The following is a 13001-nucleotide window of genomic DNA, read 5'->3' on the forward strand; positions in this document are numbered from 1 at the left end:
TGTGCAGTTAGGTCAGTGCTCGTGTTTCTTCAGGAGAGGCTGGAGAGGAGGCTGTCCCCCTCCACCCTCAAGGTGTATGTCGCCGCTATCGCGGCCCACCATGACACGGTAGACGGAAAGTCTCTTGGTAAGCACAACTTAATCGTCAGGTTCCTAAAAGGTGCCCAGAGGATAGCTCCCTCCCGGCCTAACCTGTTCCCCTCCTGGGATCTCTCGGTCATCCTTACGGGACTCCAGAGACCCCCCTTCGAGCCGCTTGACTCAGTTGGACTCAGGGCCCTCTCTCTCAAGACCGCCCTGCTGATCGCGCTCGCTTCCATCAAGAGGGTCGGGGACCTGCATGCGTTCTCTGTTAGCGACGCTTGCCTGGAGTTCGGTCCGGCAGACACTTTTGTGATCCTAAGACCGCGACTGGGCTATGTGCCCAAGGTTCCTACCACACCCTTCAGGGATCAGGTAGTGAACCTGCAAGCGCTGCCCCGGGAGGAGGCAGATCCAGCCCTTTCACTGCTGTGTCCAGTACGTGCCTTACGTATCTACCTGGACCGCACACAGAGCACTAGACGCTCTGAGCAGCTCTTCGTCTGCTTTGGGGGACAGCAGAAAGGGAATGCTGTCTCCAAGCAGAGACTCGCCCACTGGGTTGTCGACGCCATTTCCCTGGCTTATCACACCCAGGCCGTGCCCCCCCCCCCTTTTGCGGGTCCGAGCCCACTCCACCAGGAGTGTTGCATCCTCATGGGCACTGGCTAGGGGCACTGCCCTAGCAGACATTTGTAGAGCAGCGGGCTGGGCAACACCTAACACTTTCGCGAGATTCTACAATCTCCGAGTTGGGTCAGTATCGTCCCGTGTTCTCTCAGGTACCGAGCCCGTAGAACTCGGTGGCACGCTCACGATCTGACCGGGTGAATCGCTTGCACCTAGCGCCCTTCCCCCTAACCAGGGAAAACAGTGCGCCTTCATTCCCAGGAGATCTCAGGTTTGGGACACTGGTTGATTCCTCCCTAGCCCTCGTGGGTCGCAGTTCAGCGGAGGAACTCGCCGTCCCAAGCCAAAGCTACCCTATACTGGTGTAGGTGCTCCACAGGTAAGGCCTCCTTCGGACTCCCCCTGTGTGTAACGCCACGGTTCTGTCCCCTCTGGTGAGCGGACTCCCGTGCTTCCCTTAGGCAGTCACGGCTGCCTTGGTTGCCGTGCTGTATGTTCCCCCCTCTATAGGCTGGATCCACCACCGCACCGACTTTTCCACATAGGCCCTAAGTCAGGCCTCTGATGGTTTTTCCACTTAAACTTGCCTCCCCTCTCGGGTAGGCGTGGCCTCCGCAGGGTCTTCTCCGCCCTGAATAAGGGCTAAGACCCCCTTCCCTCAATGCGTGTAAGGGCCCCGGCCTAAGTTGCTCTATGCGAGAAACATAGAGAGAAAAGAGGCCCGGCCAGGCTTGGCCCGTTCCCAGGTTGGCAGCCAGCACCTTGTTCCCCCTTCCGGGGTAAAGATAAGGAATCCTGATGGCTTAAATGGGGCATTGGGGAAGGGTACGTGCAGCCTGATACAGTTGGTCGTCCTGCACGTAAGAATACCTGCTCGCTCCTGTATCAGCAGTTCACGTACACGGCTCAGCGCGTGGCGCTTTTATAAGTGGACCCCTAGTGTCGCTTCTCTGACACAACGTGGAGAGAGCGACAGAAGGGGAAAGTCTAGGTTACGTATGTATAGTATAATATACCATTTCTGGTATATTAGCCTTTGTGAACATGAGCTAAAATTAGGCATACAAGAGTGAATTGCAATCTTACATGAGAACATAGTCACCCTAAAAGTTATCAGCAACCTTTATTCAGGTCAGTCTGCATGTGGGCCTGGGCTCTGATTGTGATCTGCTACATGGACTGCTTCTAAATGATTTACGGATTAGTGATTTGCCATTCAAATACTGTATGTCATGATACGAATGTTCTAGCATGGAACGTGGCAAACAGGGTATGTTATGAATGAAATAGACTTTAAAGTCAGCATGAAATCCAAATTGACTCAATTTACCTTCTTAATACACATTCCTGTTTTTATTGTGAATTATTCATCAGCGCACATTATTCCAAAGATTTAAAAAAAAAATGTGTCTTTGTAATCAGAATGTAATAACTTGCTCCACCTCTGAAACTACTTTCTTTTTGAATGGTGTTTCTTTCAATCCAATCAATTTCAAATGGATCCAATCACTTCTTGCCCTACTATAACTGGGTGATATATTGAATATTCATGTCATAATTGATGATTTTGCAACATAATTGTATTAGCTTTATTGACTAGTCCTATATTGTTAGTCTCATTAAATATCTCTGTGGTGACGTGTGTGTCGCCAAGCTATGTCTGTGGAGAGCGAGGCCGGGAGAGGAAGAACGGTAAGGATTGACACCTGTGCGTTTAGGTGGAGCTGAAAAGCTACCAGTTTGTGCTATACTAAAAAGTATAAAAAATAAAAGGCTTATGTTGGATTGCTCACCTGGTCCCCGCCTCCTCTTTCAGTGGAGAGCTAGTGATCTGTCACAGTGGTGCCGAAACCTGGGAATTAGGAGGAAGAACACATCGTCATGAAGTCTTCTACCCCAAACAGGAGTAGTGGTTTGAGGTGATCCTCCAGGCTCAAGTGGAGGACCGTCAGATGTTACAGAGCTTAGTTACCAGGAAGGGTCTTCAGCTGTGACCCCAGTCTCCCTTATGGCCATTCCTCACATCACGCTCATGAAGATAGGACCTAAGGACGACCAGGATGCGTTCCTCAAGATCTTTGAGTGGACGGCTGGAGCCTACTGCCGCTGTTGTTCGGGGAACCCAACTCGTGGCCCAAAATTTTCATGCATCCAACCTCCTGGTGTATGAGGACATAAGAGAGCCATCTTGCAATGGGTCGGCCACAGCGCATAGCAGCACCACATGCACTTCCGCTCGCTGATGCTTGGCCACCCATTTGCCTTTGCCCCACAGTGCCGTGACTCCTGCCGGTGGTGGCTGCTGACAGCCGAACACGACACCGTGGCAGTGATCGACCTGTGGTACTGGAGCAGTTTATTAACCGGCTACTGAAAGGGACAGTGGAGTGGGTCTAGTGCCACTGACCGGCGTCGCTGGATGGGGCGGTCCTGCTGGCTGAGGACCACGTGTTCAGGGGCTGGCAAGCTCTCTTCTCTTCTCTCTCTCTCTCTCTCTCTATCCTCCCTCCCCCTCTCATTTACCTCATCCTGATTCTAATCCCCAGAAACAGGGAATTCAGACCCCAAAACAGTTCCCCGGTCCCGTAGGCCATTCATCCCACTGATTTTCCCTAACCCTCTCTCCCACGGGTTGGTGAATCCGCTGCCATAGGTGTGGCCGTGAAGTCTGGGCCGGTCTGCTAGGGTTCAGGTGAACTTGGGCATTTCCAGGACCAATGCCCCGTGATGGAGGTGGAGACATTGGTCCGGATCCCTGACGCACCACAGGCTGCGCACCGGATACCTGTGAATATTAAGGAGGGACCATACCAAGCCTTGGTGGATTCAGGTTGTAATCAAACCTCCAATCACCAAAGCTTCGTTCAATCCGATGCTTTGGATATGAGCCGGCGGGGGGAGGTAAAGTGTGTGCATGTGGATATTCAAAATGACCCTGTAGTGATGGTCATTATTCATTTTTGGGGACAAAAGCAAGTGTCGCCTTGTTGTACCAACACAAAGAGGCACCAAAACACTTTCCAGGACTTTCGGTTTCATCATACCATGTTGGTGGAATGACCTTCCCAACTCCATCCGTGAAGCTGACTCACTCTCTGTCTTCAAACTTAACCTGACTTAAAACACATCTTTTCCATGAGCACTTAAACAGTCAAAAAAAAAAAAAAAAGAAATTCTTGCTGCACTTTAATCTGTTTTGAATTCTATTCTGATGCTAGTGAAGATTTGTAGTATGGCACTTTTCATACCACTATCGCCTTAAGATGATTCGTTAGTCACCGCCTCAACCACCCACTAATTTTGGGTATGAATTGGCTGGCATTTACTACTTTATTAGTATGTGGATGGGTCCTACAACCAAACTTATCAGTGTGTAGCGTGTGATTCTCTGGCTGAGGTGGATCTGCCAGGGCCGTCGATGTCAGCTCCACATCAGGAGGACGTAAGGGAGGTGGAAGCCTCGACTTCCCCTACCCTTAGAGGATTCCCTGCAGGGAATTCCCTCTGGAGCAGTCAAGAGACGAGACCCTTCGACACACCTTTAATCACGTGAAAGTGATTGATGGTCAATGCCTCCAGTATTTTAGAGGTCTTCTGTACGGGTTCTGATCCACCTTTTATATGGTCAGCCGGGTCCAGGTCGGGTCCCATTGTATTGCTGCGGTTCCCGGGTCTGTTTAACATTATGTGTAATACACAAGTCAATCCGAGAAGCCCAGCTGTGATCAGACAGCACTGATGATGATGGTGCTGTGTGTGAGTGTTGTAACTGGCAACATTGTAAAATTAGGATGATAAAGTCTGGGTCAGGAAATAAAGTGAGAAACGTAGTGGAGCCACAACGAGCCAAGTGATGTCAGAGGCAGAGCGGAATTAAGGCACACGATAGCAAATTAACAATGTTAATGTTAGCAGCCATGGCAATGAACGAGCAATCATTGTTATTGTTCAAAAGGGCAAACAGTCAAAGTTATCTTAAAGTCGTGTTTGTCATCAGTCACCGTGACAGAAAGAGGACTTTTGAAGCTGAAATAATGAGACACACTGGAGCAATTAACACAGGAGAATTTGCTCCAGGCTAAAGAAAATCAAAGCCAGTTGTGTAATATGAGAACTTGGCTATGAGAATTTACTCTGGGAGATAAATTCCTTGTATTACTTCCCATATCAAGCTCTAAATTTCTCGCCAAGTGGCAAGTTGACACCTTGAGTTGGGAAATCGATTATGAGGTGAAACGAACGGATAGAGGAGGAGCACATCAGATTAACCACATCAACCTCCTAAAACCGTGTAGAGAGCGTTTTGGTGGTCGAGGTTGCACCGGCAAAGCTTAAAGTTTATGTCGCCGCTATAGCAGAAGAACATAGAAGTAGCGGCTTATGAATGGGGTTTAATCGGTAGACATTCTCTTGTCTCACACTTTATGCACCAAGTGCACATGCTAAGGCCTTTTCAACCTGTTCACGTCCCATCAGGGGATTTGTCGGTGGTGTTTGAGGCACTCTCACATGCCCCATCTGAGCGCTTGGCATCAGTCTCTGATAGATTTCTGAACCTTAAGACTGCCCTTCTTCTGGCATTGGCACTATTTTAGAAGGTTGGGGTCTTACTTGTCCTGTCAGTCATTGTATTGTCTATACATTTTGTTCAATGGTTGTCACCCTGCTTGAGTTTTTTACCCAAGGTTGCTTCTACCCTGTTTTGCTTACAGGTCATTCTTTAAGTCCTCTCTCTCCTCCCCCATTCAGGTCAGATGAGAGTGAGTGGCTGCATATGCTGTACCCTGTTATAACTTTGTGTGTCTATGTTGATCACACTATCCAGTGGCGTAAATCAGAACAGCTGTTTGTGTGCTTTGGTCACCGCAACAGTAGGTTTTGGTCACTAAGCAGAAGCTGTCTCATTGGGTTGTGGACGGAATTTCGAGTCCTTATGAGGTGTGCTGTTTGTCTTCGCCTATGGGTATTCTGGCTCATTCTACAAGGAGTGTGACATTCTCGTGGGCTTTGGCAAGAGGTCCGTCCTTGGAGTACATTTGTATGGCTGCAGCTTGGGCCTCTCTGCATATTTTGTCAGGTTTTATAATCTGGATGAGGGTTTTAACTCCTGTTTCCTATGCTCTCTGCTGGAACAGGAGTCAGCTTAAATGTAAAAAAATTTATAGTCCACTTGTGTGCCACTATATGCTTGCTACATGGGTTGATACAATTGGCAGCTGTGAATAAGTAATGAATAAGCGTCCCTGAAAGCAAGTTTTATAGCGGATTTATTTGATCTTCTCAGGTAATGATAATGGAATTACCCATTTTAGGGGTGGCTGAAATTATAACTATAAATCAAACAGAGCTTTATAGAGAGTATATTCTAGTTTAGAAATAATACTTCATAGTATGATACGAATACCTCTTACGACCCTCCAACATTTAGTTTTGACATCATTTGGGGTCAGACCCTGATACTGTTCCCAATGCATCAGCACCCGATGCAGCGTCGAAGTGAACTACGAAAGGAAAGGTCATGTTCCGTATTTTGGGAACATAGGGAATGAGATGCTGCGTAGCTGGCAATACTCACTTTTTTATACTCACATGCCAACTCAGGCTAACCAGAGACATTTTCTTAATATAACTATGTCTTCTTAAACATGAGGAATGTGAGCTAATTGTACAGCGAGATGCTGGATTTTGAAGTCATACTACTGTCCTTTGTCTTTTTTATATAACTCATTGTTGATCGATGTTAGCCCGCGTGTGCTTGGGAATAATGGATTGTGTGAATGTAATCTCTTCATCAAGTGATTTGTATTTAATTCCCCATTCAGCATCTGACAGAAGAAACAAATTAGGCCATATTTCTCTAAGCGATTGCACGATCGAGGAGTAAGAGACCACCACGTGAAATTAGTTTATAATCCTATAAATGTTCCATTAGTTTCAATCTCAATTGCCCCTTGGAATTCATATGCATGCAAATGATCGCTTTGTCGACACGCATATCCACTGCTGCAGTTATGAGTATGAACTGAACATCAGTAGTGATCCCTCAAGAGTCCTATAAGCAATTTGAAATGTGCACAGTCACACAAACTATAAGATCTATTTGGCAGCTTTTTTCACACCATTAGTTTACGTATTCTTGTGTACTGCACCAAAACTGGACAAAGAAATCGATGAAAAAATAAAGTTATGATATGTATAAGGAAATTATCTTAATCCCAAACAATTTCTTTAGTTAGCATTCTATTTGATGGAGTTAACATGGTTGTGACACAGAAAATATAGCTCAATTACATAAAGCTCACCCAAAACTGAAAATGCTGTCACAATTTACTCACCCATATGTTGTTCCAACCCTTTATGGCTTTCTTTCTTATGTGGAACACAAAATTATGTTTCAATGAATACAGCTGACCATCCTCTCTAAACACTGGCAGGGGATAGACTTATTTTAAAGCTTAAAAAAGGCCCCAAAAGTATCATAAAAAGAGTTAATGCGACTTGTGCATCATATTCCAAGTCTTCTTAAGGCAGAAGCTAGATTTTGGTGTGAAAAAAGTCATTTTGCAGTTAAACTTTTGACATCCATTGACATTATGAGAGAACCTTTTTCATAGTGGTTCATGCAATATCTTGTGTTATTTTGTGTTAACAATGCAAGTTCTTGCTTGAACATGCATGCCTCTTTGTACGAACTTCCCTCATAGCACTCATGACTACAATTTACACTGAAAAAATGACTTTCATAGGGTTGTTCATCACCCAACCCTAGCATATGCCTTCAGGAGACCTGGAACATGAGTCTTGAGCCACATTAACTGCTTTATTTTTTTAAAAAATTGTTACTTTTGAGTGATAACGTAATGCCATAAATATAAAATAAACGGAAAATCAAATGAAATGTTACATTTGTGTTAAGAGCATTCTAGTGCCAATCTAAAAGTAGAAATGCTGCTATTTACAAACTAATTTCAGGTGAATTTCCTGAAGAATCAGTGATTTATGTTAACTTGGAGGTCAGTTTTTATGTACAAAGAACTGCCTTTGGTTATAGCTCTGATGCCCACATGAATGATGAATCAGAAGACATTGTGCTGATTGTTAATGTCATTATTCCAGACAGGATTATGGATCTTGAGTTCTTATTAGAACCCAGTGTGTGAGTGCTAGTAATGCAATGCATCTGAGAAGTCATCTAACACTCCATGTCTCCTCTGGGCTCCTGTACTCATGCACAGATGATCCATTTGTAGCTATTATACCTACCATACTGCCATTTCTAATCAAAGAAGACAAGTGGTCCAGTTTTTCCCTATGCAGACCCATTTGTGCAATCAGTGCATAGATTAATGAAGCATTATAAGACAGTTAGTTCTGGTCCTTTAATCTGATTGGCCAATTGATGGATATTTAGTATAACAGCAGTGGGGCATTTCATTGTTTGTATCACCCAACTTGTCTGTGTTTTTATTGAGTATCTTCCATTTTAGATGCAATATCCCCCAGCAGTGTTCTCATCTCATCATACTGCTAACTGATTAGCCTCCTAGCCCATCATACTCTACGCAATTCATTACAGGTAAATAACCTTGGGGTGCAAGAGGGTAGGATTTAAGGAATGTGTTGGATTTGCCACAAGACTGGAACTAACTGATGTAAAATAAAACATAATAGTTACATGACAGGGAACTTGTAATGCAGCAGCAAGGCCATTTTAAATGCATTGCGAAATGGATTATGCCGTTTTCATTGAATATGAGTCACCACAAAGAGCTCTGATCCACTGCATAAGAAGGAATAAATCCATTGACGAGGCAAAGTATCGATTACATTCACAAAGACCCAGGTATGGGGGATTCTCTCAGATTTTCTCAAATGCTCATTTCTGAGATTTACACCTCTCTGTGAGTAATCTCACATACTGTGGTGTTGAATGGAGGTGTCTGGGATCTCTAGAGAAACTAGCGACATTTTTGCAGTACTGTGAAATTGAAGTTCCAATTTGGTCAGAGGAACCCCACAGTTCATTGTAAATCTCATGTTCCCCTCATATTCATATGCATGAAAATGATGACTTGGACAACATGAATATTCACTGCTGCACTTTAGAGTTAGAATTGGGCAGTTATTAGTAGTGATCTCTTGAAGGAATGTTCCGGGTTCAATACAAGTGAAGCTCAATCGACAGCATTTGTGGTATAATGTTGATTTTATATATAATGTATTTATTTAGACTCGTCCCTCAAAAATCGAGGTTACAGAGAGGCACTTACAGTGGAAGTAAATGGGGCCAATTTTTTGAGGTTTTAAAAGCTGAACTTTGAAGCTCATAAATTCAATGCTTATATAATATTCAGCTTACCAATACTTCTGTTAAAACCCATGTATTATTTGAGCTGTACATTTGTTTAAATCATAATTTTTTCAGTTGTTTTAGGATTTTACGTTTTGTTGACATGACATCGTCATGGCAACGAAGATGTAAAATTGGCTATAACTTCACACAGAAAAGGTTATTAAGTGATTTTATCACACTAAAATCATGTTAGCACACATATTGTTAACAGTGAGTATTTTAACATTCAAAAATTGGCCCCCATTCACTTCCATTGTAAGTACCTCACTGTAACCCAGATTGTTGCTTTTTATAAAGAAAAGGACGGATGAGTCTAAATTAATTTTGTGGTAATCAATATTATGCTACAAATCCATTATCATGGGTTTCACCTCTTAAATGTACGATATTGTTGTGTGTATTTATTGTTTTTTCCTTGCTAACTGCATATTCAGATATTATGCACTCAAATATTTATAGGTAATTGCACTTAAAAAATTGCACACCTAAAAAAATACTTCAAAACCAAAACACAAAGAAAAATGCAAAAAAATGGCATCACAATTTTTGAGAAAAGCTGCAGCAAATTCAGTAATTTTGGGCCACAACAATCAGGAAAAATGCAGCGAAAATCTGGCGGAACTGACTTAAAGTCAGTAACTGTAATTTGAAGCATTTAAAATGTTATTTGATAAACTACTTTTTGTACTAAAGAGGTATTAGATTACAGTAATTAATTGTTTTGTAATTAGATTACACCCAACAATTGATCTAGTATTCATTGTTATAAATATTGACAAAACTAGTATTTAGTGCGATGCATGAAACGTCTCGGGTTACATGTGTAACCCTTGTTCCCTGAAAAAAGCGGAACGAGATGCTGCGCTGCTAAGCGCTACGGGGAACAACTCTAGCTGTGAACCGAGCTGAAACAGTGTGTGTAACACGTCAGTGAACATTGACTGGAATTTATAGCCTCGGTTGATGTAATCATTAGATGCACCTGTGGCCAGGCTATAAATGGATACGTCACCAGGTGTCGTCAGATACTTCTTTTTGAAGAGCAGTCCTGGGACGTCCCAGTGCGGCAGAGTAGCACAGCATCTCGTTCCGCTTTTTTCAGGGAACAAGGGTTACACATGTAACCCGAGACGTTCCCTTTACAAAAAGCTTCACTTTGATGCTGCGCTGCTAAGCGCTACGGGGAACGCAATACCCACGCCGCCGCACTTGGGGCTGTCCGGACCCCTACGGTTGTGCAGTGTACTCACAAAAACGCGAGAGGTCTCAGACATGAGCTTGAGATGTCGACTCAAGGGCATTAGAGCCCGGAGTTGCATAAACATCTAAACCATTCAATTTTGATGAATGTGTGCAGAGAGGACAAGCCTGCCGCATCACAAACTTGTTCAGGCATGAGCTGAGATGTCGACTCAAGGGCATAAGAGCCCGGAGTAGCAAAGCATCTAACCCATAAAGTTCGATGAATGTGCGCGAAGAGAACCCGATCACAACACAAACTTGTCATAAAAACTGATGAATGTGAGCGGAGAGGACCAGCCTGCCGCATCACAAACTTGTTCAGGCATGAGCTGAGATGTCGACTCAAGGGCATAAGAGCCTGGAGTAGCAAAGCATCTAACCCATAAAGTTTGATGAATGTGTGCGAAGAGAACCCGATCGCAACACAAACTTGTCATAAAAACTGATGAATGTGAGCGGAGAGGACCAGCCTTCCGCATCACAAACTTGTTTAGGCATGGGCTGAGATGTCGACTCAAGGGCATAAGAGCCCGGAGTAGCAAAGCATCTAACCCATAAAGTTTGATGAATGTGTGCGAAGAGAACCCGATCGCAACACAAACTTGTCATAAAAACTTATGAATGTGAGCGGAGAGGACCAGCCTGCCGCATCACAAACTTGTCCAGACATGAGCTTGAGATGTCGACTCAAGGGCATAAGAGCCCGGAGTGCAGAACATCCAAACTAAAAAAGTCCAATGAATGTGTGCGGAGAGGACAACCTGCCGCATCACAAACTTGCTGCAGAGGGAGACCTCTAGCCAAGGTTTTAGAGGAGGAGAGCCCTCTGGTAGAGTGCGCCCTGAAACCTACTGGCGAAGCTTGACCGCGCGCCTCGTAGGCCCGGGAAATAATGAGGATGCCACTTTGAGGGCACCCCGCCCACCAAGCCGTGGCAAACCGCAGTGGCCACATAGAACCTGGCAGTGGCGAGGCAAGTGCCCGCTGACAGTTCTTTCTACAGAAAATCCAGAACTGAAGCAAACTGGCAGTTAGCTGGTTCTGTAATAAGAACTTTAGTAGAAGGAAACGCATGCAGGCGCATTTGCGTTACTACGTTCAGCCCCTCCCGAGGGGGGGGGGGACTGGGCGACTCGGGGAGAAGTACAGGAGACATTGCGCTATCAACAGAGGCGAAGAGGTCCTCTTCTGCCCTGTAAAATCTACCCAGATCAGTTCCAAGTGGAGGGAGCCCTAGCACTTGAAATGGTCTCGATAATCTCAAGAGAAAACCCTGTGAACCTCATTTGGTACCCTTAGGGGCCAGACATGAAAGGTTTCACAATTCGGGCCAAGGATGAGAATGTCCTCCCTGTTCGGAATCGCCCAAGGCGGGCCGTCGAGGAGAGGAATTAGCTCCGAGAAACATATCCTGTTCGGCCAGCGCAGCGCCATTAATAGGAGGCAAGACCCTTGCTGGTGAACATCGCCAAGACTCCCGGGAGCAGAGAAACCGGGGAAAGAAATGCATACAGACGCATTCTGGGTCATGTATGTGTCTTAACGTCCAGACCCAAGGGGGCTGGGTGATTTCAGGGAGAAGTAGAGGAGACATTGCGCTATTCATAGAGGCGAAGAGGTCCTCTTCTGCCCTAAGATCTCACCCAAACTTGTTCCAAGTGGAAAAAGCCCGGCATTTAAAAAGGTCTCGATAACCTCAGGAGAGAGCCCTGTGTCCCTCAGTTGGTACCCTTAGGGGCCAAACATGAAAGATTCCACAATTTGGGGCAGGGATGAAATATTGCCCTGTGCCTGAGATAGAAGATCCTTCCTCTTTGGAATCGCCCAAGGTGAGCCGTCGAGGGAAGAGATTAGCTCCGAGAACCAAGCCCTGTTCGGCCAGCGCGGTGCTATCAGTAAGAGGCAAAAACCCTTGCTGGCGAACTCTGGGCAACTACTACCTTAGGGTGGAGTTCTTAACTCCCCCGTTGGTATTTTCTGTCTGGACCGTAAATCTGCTCCCATATACGGGCATCCAGGGATATAACTGACAGGAGCTTGCCCTGGGCCCTAAGGAGAACCCAACGTGTCAGAAATACAGCTGACAAGAACGTGGGTTTCCATTATGTAAGAGGCTACCACTGTATTGTCCACCCGCACCAAGACATGGCAGCCTCAGGAGGAGGTATTTCAGGGCCAGAAATACAGCCATCAACCCGCTGTGCAACGGTGCTGCAACGTGAGAGCAGCGTGCTCTTACCCCCAAACAAACAGAGCAAAAACTTATGTGTGTCCTCTTCAGCTATAGAGCAAGAAGAGGGGAACACGCACCGTTTGCGGCTTTCAGTCATTCTCTCTTTTTTTCTCTCTTTTTTTTATAGAAATATATATATATATATATATATATATATATATATATATATATATATATATATATATATATAATATTTTCTAAACAGAAGAGAGAAGAAAAAAGAGAACAAAGAGAACAACGTTCACTGCACACTGCCTAACTGATTCTAACTCCTAACAGAGGAAAGAAAGTTTTGACAGGGTTTGTGAAACACACAGAAACAGAATCGCTCTGAAAAAAGAGTTTCTGACGACACCTGGTGACGTATCCATTTATAGCCTGGCCACAGGTGCATCTAATGATTACATCAACCGAGGCTATAAATTCCAGTCAATGTTCACACACACTATTTCAGCTCGGTTC

General features: G+C 44.9%; 1 protein-coding gene across 3 annotated transcripts in view; it reads left to right on the forward strand.

Moving 5' to 3' along the window:
• Window positions 1-13001, forward strand: part of LOC127633378 (cGMP-dependent protein kinase 1) — a 280392-nt gene that overhangs the window by 20336 nt on the left and 247055 nt on the right. The window contains exon 2 of one of the 3 annotated variants that reach the window (XM_052112425.1): window positions 8199-8287. The exons of the other annotated variants lie outside the window; for them this stretch is intronic. The gene's annotated coding sequence lies outside the window, so the exon portion shown is untranslated. The remainder of the gene's footprint in view (window positions 1-8198; window positions 8288-13001) is intronic. 3 annotated transcript variants of the gene reach the window in all.

The sequence above is a fragment of the Xyrauchen texanus genome, chromosome 40 (genome assembly GCF_025860055.1).
Source record: "Xyrauchen texanus isolate HMW12.3.18 chromosome 40, RBS_HiC_50CHRs, whole genome shotgun sequence".
NCBI classification, from domain to species: domain Eukaryota; kingdom Metazoa; phylum Chordata; class Actinopteri; order Cypriniformes; family Catostomidae; genus Xyrauchen; species Xyrauchen texanus.